This window comes from Meriones unguiculatus, chromosome 18 (genome assembly GCF_030254825.1).
Source record: "Meriones unguiculatus strain TT.TT164.6M chromosome 18, Bangor_MerUng_6.1, whole genome shotgun sequence".
Classification (NCBI taxonomy): domain Eukaryota; kingdom Metazoa; phylum Chordata; class Mammalia; order Rodentia; family Muridae; genus Meriones; species Meriones unguiculatus.
In genome coordinates this window covers 54,114,665-54,126,267 of record NC_083365.1, presented here as the reverse complement: position 1 = coordinate 54,126,267, position 11,603 = coordinate 54,114,665, and the positions used below count along the sequence as shown (strand labels likewise).

Sequence of the window (11,603 nt, the reverse complement as noted above, 5' to 3'; positions counted from 1 at the left end):
ATCATCCCTCAAAATTTCAAGAAGGAACAAATCTTGTTAATATTCTGGTTCTTATGTCTAGTTTCCTGAACTGTGGAAATTTTTTTTTTTTGAAACAGGGTTTCTTTGTTCCTGAAGCTCACTTTGTAGACCAGGTTGGTCTCTGTCCTGGAACTGACTTTGCATAGGAGGTTGGTCTCCAACTTAGAGACCCATCTGCCTCTGCCTCTGCCTCTGCCTCTGCCTCTGCCTCTGCCTCTGCCTCTGCCTCTGCCTCTGCCTCTGCCTCTGCCTCTGCCTCTGCCTCTGCCTCTGCCTCTGCCTCTGCCTCTGCCTCTGCCTCTGCCTCTGCCTCTGCCTCTGCCTCCCAAGAGGTGGGATTAAAGGTATGTACAACCACACCTGACCTAAGAAATCTATTTTTAATTTTAATTTTTATTAATTACACTTTATTCACTTTGTATCCCCCCATAAACCCCTTCCTCCTCCCCTCCCAATCCCACCTTCTCTCCCTATTCTCCTTGCATGCTCCTCCCCAAGTCCACTGATAGGGGAGGTCCTCCTCTCCTTCTTTCTGATCTTAGTCTATCAGTTCACATCAGGAGTGGCTGCATTGTCTTCTTCTGTGGCCTGGTAAGGCTGCTCCCCCTTCAGGGGGAGGTGATCAAAGAGCAGGCCAATCAGTTCATGTCAGAAATCAATTTTTTTTAACCCATTCATTTAGTGATTTTTTTTTCATGGCCACCTTGAAATGAATATAAAATATTGGATGTAATACATACAGTTTTATGCTAGTTTCTCATGTCTGTGACAAATACCTGCAAGAAACCATGGGAAAGCAAGATGAATATATTTGGAATGGATGGATTGCAGAGTTTTCAGTCCATCATGGCAGGGAGAGTATGATAGGGTACAGCAGTTAGCATTATACAGGCAGAAAGGAGAGAGGGAGGGGAGGAGGGAGATATGGAGAAAGACAGAGGGGACATGGAGGGAGAGAAAGAGAGACAAGAGAGAGGGGGAGAGAGAAAGACAAAGAGAGGGAGGTAAGGAAGGGGGAGGGAGAGAGAAAGACAGAGAGAAGGAGGGTGGAAGAGAGAGGGATGGATAAAAGGAGGGAGGGAGAGAAGGAAAGGGAGGGAGAAGGAAAGGGAGGGAGGGGACACAGAGGAAGAGAGCTAATATGACACTAAGACACCTGACTTCTTCCCATTCTGACCACCTCCCTTTTCCCATTCTTTTTTTTTCCAAATTAATTTATTTAATCAATTTACATTCCCATCGTAGCCCTCTCCTTCCTCTCCTCTGTGTCCCACCCTCCTGCCCTCTTCCCCATCTCCCATCCTCTGTTCCTCAGATAAGGGGAGCCCCTATCCAGCCAGACACCCCAGCTCGTTAAGTTGCATCAGGACTGAGCACATCCTCTTCCCCTGTGGCCTGGTGATGTGGCCCCACCACGGGGAAGTGGTGAGAAAGCAGGAAACAGACTCAAAGTCAGAGACACCCTCTGCTCCCCTCACTAGGGAACCTACGTGAAGCCAGAGCTGCCTGTCTGCCACATCTGTATAGGAGGCCTAGGTTCACTCTAAGTATGGTACTTGGTTAGTGCTTCAGTCTCCACAGGCCTTTTTGTGCCATGATTAGCATCTCTAGAAACAGATGCTGAGGGTCACAGCCAAGCAGTGGGTAAGGCATAGGGTGTCTTATGGAACAGTGTGAGGAAGGACAGAAGGATTTGGAGGTGACAGGAGCTCCACAAGAAGACCCATTCCCATTCTTAACTCATCTGCGCTCTAATCCTGGAATAATAGCAGGTTTTCCCTTCTTAAATAACCATCTTTAGAAATTCCCTTAGACACACTTAGAGGTGAGCTTTACTAATCCAACGGGGGATTGCCATCTCAATAAAGCTGATAGTCCACATGAACTAACACACCGTCTGAGAGTGTCTTAGACTGTTTCAGCCCTGACAAGGAGGAAGTCTGGGCATGAGAGAAACAGAAGAACACATTCTGAGTTTGTATATAGCTGCTTGGTTAGGTTTTCTTGAGGGAGAATGGAAGCTCTCATGTTAACTGTAAATCTTTTATATGTCTTTCTAGGATGTGATTAACTATGCTTATGGTAACAGTTTATGTTTTCAAGATCATAAAATTCTTTAATTCTTTTGCTTAATCATTGTGATTTAATTTATCACACCAGATTGTTTCCAAATTATAAAATAATGAGTGCAAATTTATGTCAAAAGCAAATAATACAGTGAAATAAAAACTAATATTTCATTCTGATTCCACTCTAAAGGTCCTATTCCCTTTGTTTAAAAAATGAATTATGTCATAAACAGTATTATTTTTTCCAGTCTTAGTATTAAAAACATGACATATAAATTTCAGGTTTCAGGAAAGAAACACGAAAAATTTCATGTGTATTTATTTATTCAGTGAACAAAAATATCAACACGACTATTAAAAGTCAGAACAAAATTTCAGTGGGAATGTAAACCTATATTTACATAATATTTTCTTAAAATGCATGGTTTCGGGTTCACCATCGTGGATGTTCTGTCAAAAGTAAATCATACTTTGCTTTGGAGGCTTTGAAAAAGCTGGGTGAGGACAAATCAGAAACAGATTTTCTTCACCTCAAGCATCTTCTCTGCAATGGCAATGGTCCTCAAGCAGGTGAAAGAAAACACAATTTCCAGATGTTCCAGATAACTAGAGATATTTCTAAACAATCAATGCTGCTGTGAATTATTTATTAAGACAATCTTTCACATTCCTCCGAGGGACTTGCACATTTGCTAGTATCAGAGTGCTTAGGATGGGGAGTGGGCAAGATAGAGCACGGTACCGTTGCTTGGCATCCTCGGTGGCCAGGAGCTCACCCGTGTGGTTGGTGAAGCTGGGATGTGAGGTCCAGGAAATCCTAAGTTCTGGCTCACAGAGCTGGTTTCGGCCCTACAACAGGGATCAAAAAAGCATTTCCATTCCACTATGTGTCCTTTCTATGTGTCCTTTCCTAGGAAAGCTTGCAATTCCATATGCTTTGCTCATTGAATTGTGTCATGGAAAGTGGAAACTCTTCTTTTTGTATGAACTATGTGCATGTAAGTGTCACTTCTGTATCTTATGCTCAGGAAGAAACCCAGTCTTGATATTGGGAGCATCATGGATCCCGGCTAGGGTTTCTATTGCTGTCATAAAACACCACGAGCAAGAAGGAAAGGGTTTATTTCAGCTTACAACTCTCAGGTTGTATTCAAGTATTTTCATTTTTTATGTATTGAAGAATTTAATTACAGTCCAGAGGTTCATTTGAGTCGTTGACATGATGGCACAGTGCTAGAGCAGTAGCTAAGAGTTGATATCTAATCCATAGCAGACAGCAGACAGAGATTAGTTTGGGTGTGGGCCTTTGCAACCTCAAAATCAGTCTCCAGTTACTCCAGTTACTCCAGTTACCTCTTCAATCAAGCCATGCCTCCTAACATTTCTTAAAACACTTCCACCAACTAGGAACCAAGCATTCAAATATATGAGTCTAAGGGGGTCATTCTCACTCTACCATATTCCATTCACTGGCCACCACAGGCTGACAGCCATATCATAATGAAAAATACACTTAGTCCAACTTAAAAACTCCCTGTAGTCTTTCACAGTTGCAACATGGTGTAAAAGTCAAAAGTCCAAGTTCCTTCTGAGACTCAAGACAATCTCTTAACTGTAACACCCCGTAAAATAAAGAGTATATACTTCCAACATACAATGGCACAGAATATACATTACCATTCCAGAAGGGAGGAAAGGGGGAATAGTAAAGAAATACTTGACCAATCAAAATCCAGCAGGGAAAACTCCAAAATCTTGTAGCTTTATACATGATGCCAAAGGGTTTAGATGGCTCTTCAGATTTTGCACTTCTAGCTTGGCTTGTACACCTCTCTCCTCAGCAGACTCTGGCTCTGGCATCTTCAACATCTTGGGATTTACAACACATTCCAGGCTTCATACAGATCTACACAGTGGCCTCTCCTGGCCTCCCATACAGGGATTTCCCTGCCACTTGGCACTAGCCTTGGCAGCAAAGTTTCTACAACTCCAGTAATCGTGAGCTAGCCTTCATGATTCTGAAGCAGGAAAACAAGAGGCTGAAGCTGCCAAGTTCAGCTTGCTTGGACTGGAATCTAGCCTTTTATGCAAATGTAATCTAGAATTACATTTGCATAAAATTTCATTTGATTTGCTCTTTAGGAAAAGATAATTCCTAAGGCCTTTTCTTTTCACACTTTTCAGGATTAGCTAGATTTTGTTTTTCATCAGGCCTTTCTTTAAAATTCTTTTCTAAAAATATTTTACATTTATTTTTATTTTTATTAATTATAGTTTATTCACTCACTTTGTATCCCCCTTGTAGCTCCCTCTCTCCTCCCCTTCCAACCCCACCATCCTTCCCTCTTCCCTACCCGTGCCCCTCCCCCAGTCCACTGATAAGGGAGGAACTCCTCCCCTTCCCTCTGATCCTAGTCTATCAGGATTCATCAGGAGTGGCTGCATTGTCTTCCTCTATGGCCTGGTAAGGCTGCTCCCCACTCAGGGGGAGGTGATCAAAGAGCAGGCCAATCGGGGATTGTGTCAGAGGCAGTCCCTGTGCCCATTACTGTGGAACCCACTTGGACACTGAACTGTCAGGCTGCTTTTTTATACAAGGCTGGACCACTGCCTGGAAGTGGTGCCAAGCATGTTATTGGTTGAACCAGGCCATATCAATCATTAATTAAGAAAATGCCCCACAGTCTTCCCTGCAGGGCATTATAGTTGAGGCATTTAATAAATTGGTGTTCTCCTTCCAAAATGACTTAAGATTGTGTCAATTTACCAAAACACTAGCCAGCACATAATGTATAAGAAGGCATGAGAGTTATAGTTGAGAGACATGTCTTCAGGTAAAGTTTTACTAACAACAATCATTGATAACCCAAGTTGTTTACTCTGGGGTGACAAAGTCAGTCTCATTTTTGCTACTATTAACAGAATTTTGGTTGTTTTTTTTGGGGGGGAGGGGACAATTGCAGGAAACCCTTGGGAGATTTCTGAGATGGGAGCTGGGGTGGCCCTTCCAAAATTTTGATGGTGCCAATCTTAATGGCACCAGTGTTATTAAAAATTATCATGCTAAAAAAGGTTCTCCTTCGTGTCTGGACATAACAGGCTGCTGAAGTTTATGGAGGTTCCATTTGCTTATCGCTGACATGAGCAGAAAGGAAATGCAGTACTTGTTTAGAATTGCTTAAAACCTCTTTGGAGAAAAGTCTTATGACTTTCTCTCTGCTACTCAGATTTGTTTTTCACTACAGAATCATTGAAAGCAATGTGGATTGGGAGCTGAGGTCAGAAAGGGTAGATTGGGATGTGGGGGAGGGGAGAAAGCATAGCCAAAATGCATTCTGGGAATTTTTTTTAAGAAGTGGCTACAAGATATGCAGGGATAAAGATACAGCAGATATTGGGGGAATGTCCAACCAATGCCTGGCCCAACCTGAGACCCACCCCACGTGAGACAGCCAACTCCTGACAGTGTTAACATTACTCTATTATGCTCACAGACAGGAGCCTAGCATAGCTATCCTCTGAGAAACTCCACCCAGTAGTGGATTGAAACAGATAAAGAGACTCACAGCTAAACATTGGGTGGAGCACAGGGAGCCTTGAAGAAAAGTGGGAGGGGGAATAAAAGGAACTGGAGGTGGCAGGAGCTCCATCCACGAGCCCAACATAGCCAAATAACCAGGGCCCAGAGGGGTTTGTGGAGACTGAAGTACCCAACCAAAAGCCTTACATGGACTGGACCTAGGTCTCTTACACAGATGTAGCAGATGGGAAACTCAGGCTTCATGTGGGTTTCCTAATAATGGGAGCAGGGGCTGTCTCTGGCATGGACTCTATTGCCTGCTTTCTGATCGGTGCCCCGTGGTGGAGCTGCCTCACCAGGCCACATGGGAAGAGGATGTGTCAGTTCTGATTCTACTTAAGCAGTTGGGATTAGTGGATGGGTCTCCCCTTTTCTGAGGAATAGTGGAGGGGGAATGAGGGAAGAGGAAGGAAGTGTAGGACTTGGAGGAGAACAGGTTTATCGTGGCTCCCACTGTGAAAGGGTACCTCCTAGCACAGGCTTTTTCTTTGTATCTCCATGGGTCAGGGAACAGAAGGACAGGGGCTGGTTGTAGGACTGGGCTGTCACTCTCAAAATCTGCTCCTTAAGGACCCATACCCTCCGGGTACATAGATCCTACTTCCTGACAGTCCCATAATAACAGAAATTCCTGTCTGAAGTACCCATGTCCCTGTATAATTGATGTGACAGAAGACCTTTGCATGAGAGGGCCTGTCTAAGCAGGCTCAATGTGAGTGGTCACAGCCTCTAAGAGCATTGGCTGTGTGTCTACCGTGTCTACAGGGGATGGAACTGTTCTGCCCTTTACCCTCTTCCTTTCATTGATTTCTGGTTGAATTGTATTGTGGTCTGAAAGTGGACATCAGATAATATATATTAATTTAATTTGATAATGTGTTTTGTGATACAGAATATAATCTATCTGGTGAATGTGCATACAAACTTGGGAAGAATGGTAGCTATTTTCTGAGCTTAAAGTTGTCTACAGATGTCAATTGCAGTCACTAAATTGGGAATACTTTTATTTATTTTGGTTTTACTCTCTCTCCTTTCCTCTCTCGTCCACTTTCATGCTCTCTTTCCCTCTCTGCTTATTATATTGCCTGTATGGCGGTCAGAGGTTAGTTATATCTTCCCACCATTTTGGTTCTGCAGATTGAACTCGGGTTGTCAGGCTTGGCCAAAAAAAAAAAAAAAAAAAAATCTTACTAAGAGCATTGGCTACTCTTCCAGAAGACCTAGGTTCGATTCTCAGCTCCTACATTAACAGTTCACAATCATCTCTAACTCTAGTCCCAGGATATCTGACACACTTTCCTGGCCTCCCAGGCACCAGGCACCACAAGTGCACAGACATACACTCAGGCAGAGCATCTACACACTTAAAATAAATGTTAACTAAAATATAAAATAAATCATACAGTCTTGACTTGAATGTACATGGTCCTTGACAATTAAACAGTTAGATTTCTCTTCAAACCTCTGGGCCTTTCTATTGTCCTTTTTGGAGACAGGGTTTCTCTGTGTGACCCCAGTTGTCCTGTACTCTCTTTTACACTGGGCTTACCTCTCTGAGTGTTGGAATTACAGTCATGCTTCATTGTGCCCTGCCTGAGCGACATTTTTATAACAGATTTGTCCACAGGTTCCTTTATATTGTTGTGTAGCCAGTGGAACAGAATTCCGAAAGTCGAAGACAGTTTGGAAAATACCTGTATTATTGACTTGGGTTGAGAATAAACATTCTAGTTTATAATTTTAGTAATTTTAGTCTCTCAGCCCATTTTGTCTTATAAAAAGTAATTATGGTGCCTACATGTATTCCAGCACTGAGGTAAAATCCTAGAAACAATAACTTATTTCTAAGGAAGATTTTGTTGGGGTCACAGTTTCAAAGGATTCAGCCATAGTGAAGTTGAACATCACAGCAGAAACCATCTAGTAGAAAAACTTGATTATATAAGGTGGCCTGGAAGGAGAGAACGAGTTGCTGGAATGTATACTGTACAAGGGAAGGGGCCCCTGAAGCTACTGTTGTCAGATAGGTCCTAACTCTTAGAACTCTATTATCTCCAAATAATATCATGAAATTACAAATCTATCAGGGTTTTAGACATTGATGAAGTCAGAGAGTTCACTGTCCAATCGTCTTCTAATAGCCGACACTAGCTTGTATTCCTCTAGCACATGGTCTTTGTGAAACATTTTATGTTTACACCAAAACATCTTTGGGATTAAAAGAAGTGACATGAGTGAGGTTTCCTGTCACTGGATACTACTACTCCCAGCCTGCCTCCGAGCCTCCCGGACCACATCTTTAGTTTATGAGTAGCGATTTTACTTGCTCTGCTGCATGTCTGGAGATGCCCTGAAAAATGTGGAGACCCCCCGGGGCTTCAGGGATGGCAGCTTGGAAAGCAAGCCAGCCAAACAAATAAACAAAACCAACCCACCCTAAGAGAGATGAGGCTGCTGGAGAGGGTGAGGAAGGAGTGGTTCGTGGTCGGGATAGTGGTGGGGATCCGCACCGCTAAGCTGGAGCTGTGGTTCAGAGTGAACAGGGACCACTGAAGCCAGAGGTAACTGTGTCCTACATCGCCGTTGCTACGATATTCTTAAACAGTGGACTGTCATTAGAAACAGAGGGGCTGACCAGCACATTGGTGCATTTGAAACTGCACCTTTTCATCCAGATGTTCGCGCTTGCCTTCTTCCCTGCAACAATATGGCTCTTTCTTCAGCTCTTGTCAGTCACATCCATCAATGAGAGGCTTTTAAAAGGTTTGCAGACAGTAGGTTGCATGATTCCCCGTGTCTTCTGCCGTGATTTTAACCAAGGCAGTTGGTGGAAGTATGATTTGCGTGATTAAATATGAAATAGAATTACAACCGATGGATAATCAGATACGGAAGGATAATGTTTGGAAAGCTGTCCTGAAGACATGAGACTCAGTTATTGTAGCCTGGGGATTTTGCCTGGGGAAAAATTATATTGTGCCTCAACAGCTGAAGGTCTATTTAGAAGGAAACAAAGCAAGATGGCACCTGTTTCAACATGTAATTTTGATATTTCATACATAATTTTATCCTTGGCAGAAACATCAACATATACTAGCTGTTTCCCATCTCTGAAGATGTGTCTACACCAAATTGAACTGGGTGGGTAAAGTTCTTGAGAGTCAGATCACTTGTATGGGAAGAGGAGGCACCTTTCGAAGCAATTCTCCTGAGAGTCCAAACTCTGGTAAAATCAAATAAAGGTACTGTATTTCCAGGAGAGAAGGCACAGCTTAAACACTGCTGGGGTGGTGCAGAAGTTTAAATTGCTATACTCTACTTAAATACAAAAAAGACTTCTTTCACAAGATTTCCTAGTGATATTTAGGCCTACTCAAAATTTAAATAACATGTTTATGTTCAGTATGTGTTCTAAAAGTTTTTAAGCTCATCAAAGGTTGAACTGCCAAATCTAGGAACAACCATGAATCATACTCCTATTACTTTCTCTGCCACTGTTTTAGAGGCCAGATTCTTCTAGTTATTGCATAAATTGTTATTTACATTAAAATTCACTTCCTACTAAAAAAAAGAAGTGACATATTAAATGCATTTATTTCAATTTACAAAGTAATTTTGTAGTCTTCTAAAACTTTCTAATTTTGACTTTTCAGAATAAAATTACATGGATCAGTACTCCATGTATAACCTGGCCAATGACTACCATATTTCATAGTGTAGGTATATCCTGTAATGGGCTTATAGATATGCACAGGCTTCATTTCAACTGAGATCTGTGCTTGCTGCTGAGCCAGTGACAAAGTCACTGCCCTCAACTCTAAGTCTACACCTGTGGTGCTCTCCATGATACTAGGCATGAACCCTGGATGTGCTACTTAATCATGCAGTGCAGCTTTGTCATTACGGACAGTCAAAAAGATGCTGCAAGGTGCAAGCATAAGGAAAGTACTTCCTGTCAATCATTCAGTTCGGTTATTAAAGCCACATTCTCAGGCTCTGCATTATCCACACATGGCCATCTCTGCAGTTGTTTATGATGAAAATTTACCATTATCAGACAGTTTGCTTCTACAGGCCAGCTCCAACCTCTCCAGCAACATTTAAAAATTTGTTTTCTCTGGTTTCAAAAGATGGATCAGTGGTTAAGGGCACTGACTGCATTTCCAGAGGACTTGGACTCAATCCAATCACCTGCCTGGCAGCTCACAACTGTCTGTCACTCCAGTTTCAAGGAATCCAACCAACTTTTGGCCTCCAAGAGCATCCTAGCAGTGCCAGAAATACATGCAGGGAAAACACTCATACTGGTATTTTAATTAAATTTTATTGTTGAGTATTTCCTATATGCAAACAACAGAATAAAATTATATCACCCATTTCTCCCCTCCAACTCTCACTATATCCCCCAAACATCCTCTTCCCAACTTCATTTCTTTTGTCTCATTTCTTGATAACCCACTGAGTTGTTTGTGCTGTCCATACGTGCATAGACGCGTGGCCATTCAATGGAGCATCAGAATTCCACTGGTGGCTACATTCTCATGAAAGAATCATTTCCCCTTTCCCCAGCACTCCTCAGTTGTCGTAGCTCCTTAGTAAGGGTTGGGGCCTCAATGTCATCTACCCCACCTCCACCTGACATTTTTGGCTGGCTTGATCTTGTGCAAGTGACCACAGCTAACCTAAGACCATGATGTGCTGGACATGCTTTTCACAGCAGTTGTCTCCTCTGGTTCTTACAGTCTTCTAGCCTCTTCTTCCAAGATGTTTCCTGAGCCTTGGAGATTGATATCCCATTTAGAGATGATCACCCGTGTTTTATTCTCAGCACTTTAGCCAGTTACATATCTGCTCACCCTGGCAGCTTTCTTTATACGGTCTTTGGCTCTCTGAAGACTACAAGTACCTGCAGCAGCCACACCTTCAAAGACCTCTGAAGCTCAGCAGTGGAGCATTCATTCATCTTCAGTCATTGGGATTGTTGCTGGGGTTTCTGTAACAAAGCATCAGACCATGTGGTTTACATGCAACTTGAGAGGCAGGGAATCCTCAGACCAATGTGCAGCAGACTCGGTTTCTGACAATGATCCCTTTCTAGTTTCCAAAAAGCTAGAATATGATCACCAGGAGACCCTTAAAAAGTAATTATATTGTTTTCTCCTTCAGGAGATTCGGATGGGATTATTTGGGGGTACAGACAGGACACAAAGACTTTTAAAAGCCAAAGTATGACTTGGAGATAGCAGGAAAGGTTCTGATGGATGATTTTTTAGCTAAATTTTGGGAGACAAATTAGCATGCCATACACTCCACACAGATATGTAGAGGACATGGAGGAACTTCAGATATTTGCCATGGCCCCAGAGAAATAAACCAAGACACTGAAATGCCCAAATTCTTTGTCCCATAGTTTGTAACTTATCTTTGGGGATATATAAATGACATGAAACCTATAAGCTGGGGTCTGGGATAAGATATTTCAAATTAGGATGTTTAGTGGGATAGGCAAACATGAAGATGACAGAAATGATGGGCTTTTGATCACCTGGTTAGTGTGGAAGCATTCTCACACTGGGAATAGGTACAGCTTAAGAGAAAAGCCAGATATCATCAGAATGAGTGCAGTGTAGCAGTTTGGTGAAATCCTTATGTCATTCAGAGAAGCTCATTACGCACTGGATGTTTATACGGAGGTAAAGTGAATGTTGTTCTATAAGGAGATGAAACTTTCTATCCTGCATGGAAGCTCATTAAGATCAGGAAGTCCCTGAAACTGACCATATTCACTAGGCTTCCCCCTTCTTCCCCACATAAAACAATAAGGACTGCTGAAAGACCTCTCAGACAAGCCAAGCTGCTAGGAAGACTTTCAGGCAACTCAGTTGCCTGAGACCAGTTGAGTTGTTTACAACAGGTTCTACCAACCGGGCCAC

At 42.5% G+C, this 11,603-nt stretch overlaps 1 pseudogene; it reads left to right on the top strand.

Annotated features, from left to right (window-relative positions):
• The first annotated feature begins 8,115 nt into the window (after nucleotides 1–8,115).
• LOC110549528 (sodium/bile acid cotransporter 7-like) lies at nucleotides 8,116–8,598 on the top strand (annotated as a pseudogene).
• Nucleotides 8,599–11,603: the final 3,005 nt, after the last annotated feature.